Below are 2500 nucleotides of genomic sequence, written 5' to 3' on the forward strand. Positions count from 1 at the left end.
TGGACCTGGACCTGGACATGGACCCGGACCCGGACCCGGACCCGGACCCGGACCCGGACCCGGACCCGGACATGGACCTGGACATGGACATGGACATGGACATGGACATGGACATGGACATGGACATGGACCGGGACCTAGACTTGGGCTCCGTCGTCTCCGGGGTCCCCCGGCCGCCGGGTCGACCAGTTCTCCCCGCGGACTTGGACTTCGACTTAGACTTGGACTTCGACTTGGACCTGGACCTGGACATGGACATGGACATGGACATGGACCTGGACCGGGACCGGGACCGGGACCGGGACATGGACCCGGACCCGGACCCGGACCCGGACCCGGACCCGGACCGGGACCTGGACCTGGACCTGGACCTGGACCTGGACATGGACATGGACCTGGACATGGACCCGGACCCGGACCCGGACCCGGACCCGGACCCGGACCGGGACCGGGACCGGGACCTGGACCTGGACCTGGACATGGACATGGACCCGGACCCGGACCCGGACCCGGACCGGGACCTGGACCTGGACCTGGACCTGGACCTGGACCTGGACCTGGACATGGACATGGACCCGGACCCGGACCCGGACCCGGACCCGGACCCGGACCGGGACCGGGACCTGGACCTGGACATGGACCTGGACCGGGACCTGGACCTGGACCTGGACCTGGACCTGGACATGGACATGGACCTGGACCTGGACATGGACATGGACCGGGACCTAGACTTGGGCTCCGTCGTCTCCGGGGTCCCCCGGCCGCCGGGTCGACCAGTTCTCCCCGCGGACCTGGAATTGGACTTAGACTTGGACTTCGACTTGGACCTGGACCTGGACCTGGAACCGGACCGGGACCGGGACCTGGACATGGACATGGACATGGACCTGGACCTGGACCTGGACCTGGACCTGGACCTGGACCTGGAACTGGACCGGGACCGGGACCGGGACCTGGACATGGACCTGGACCTGGACCGGGAACTGGACGTGGACGTGGACCTGGACCTGGACCTGGACCGGGACCGGGACCTGGACTTGGGCTCCGTCGTCTCCGGGGTCCCCCGGCCGCCGGGTCGACCAGTTCTCCCCCCGAGGACTTGGGCTCCGTGGGCCTCAGATACCTATCCTCTACTTGTGTCCTGAACGATCGGTGTGCCGAGTTCGTCTCTTTTTATTAAGATTAAACGTGTAAACGAGAACCACTGAAGTTTAAATAGTACTCTATTTTTATTCTCCTCGCCGGTGGACGGTCCTCCGTTGCGGCGGCAGCGAGGGGAAAACGACAACGAGGACAACAGAAGGAAACTCTAGCTCTCGACGTACTCGTGCCGGCTGAGGCCTCCCTGCTGTCCACCTTCCGTGGAATCGCAGGGACGTTGGAGAAAAATGCTTCCGGGTCCTAGGTCCCAGGTCCTAGGTCCCAGGTCCCAGTTCCCAGGTCCCCAGGTCCCCAGGTCCCCAGGTCCCCAGTGCCCCGTCCGCGGCCGTCACTGAGCGGAGAAATGCGCACCAGGAGGATCGGGTTCGTCTTCGTGTCCCCGCCGCCCTGCTGCTCCCGATTCCGATGCGGCCCGCTCACTCGACTGCCGGTTGTCGGGCGCCACCTGCCGGTCGCTCGTTTTTTAAGAGGTCGACCAGATGGCTGGGCCGGCCTGGGTGGGCGGGGCTAATTTTTGAATGACGGAGGGAGGTGTTACAGTGGGAGGAGGGCAGGGGATGCTAGATCATGGGCCAGAGGCCAGAGGCCAGGGGGGCGGGGGATGGAAGCCACTCCAGTCTTCTTTTTTTGTGTTTGTTTGTTTGTTTGTTTGTTTGTTTGTTTATTTTTTCTTTTTCTTTTTTAATTTTTAAAAAAATTTTTTATTTTTAATTTTTGGCTGTGTTGGATTTTCGTTGCTGCGTGCAGGCTTTCTCTACTTGTGGCGAGTAGGGGCTACTCTTCAGTGTGGTGCATGGGCTTATCATTGCGGTGCCTTTTCTTGTTGCATGAGCTCTAGGCGTGCGGGCTTCAGTAGTTGTGGCACACGGGCTTAGTTGCTCCGCGGCATGTGGGATCTTCCTGGACCAGGGATCGAACCCGTGTCCCCTGTATTGACAGGCAGATTCTTAACCACTGCGCCACCAGAGAAGTCCCTTATTTATTTATTTATCTATCTAACCATTCATTCATTCATTCATTCATTCATTCACTTATTTACTTATGGCTGTGTTGGGTCTTCGTTTCTGTGCGAGGGCTTTCTCTAGTTGAGGCGAGCGGGGGCCACTCTTCATCACAGTGTGCGGGCCTCTCACTGTCACGGCCTCTCTTGTTGTGGAGCACAGGCTCTGTGGCTCACGGGGCCCAGCTGCTCCGCGGCATGGGGGATCCTCCCAGACCAGGGCTCGAACCCGTGTCCCCTGCACTGGCAGGCAGACTCTCAATCACTGTGCCACCAGGGAAGCCCTTTTTTGTTTTTAATAACGCTTTTCAAATTATTCATTCATTCATTCATTCATTC

This window comes from Eschrichtius robustus, unplaced genomic scaffold (genome assembly GCF_028021215.1).
Source record: "Eschrichtius robustus isolate mEscRob2 unplaced genomic scaffold, mEscRob2.pri scaffold_597, whole genome shotgun sequence".
NCBI classification, from domain to species: Eukaryota; Metazoa; Chordata; class Mammalia; order Artiodactyla; family Eschrichtiidae; genus Eschrichtius; species Eschrichtius robustus.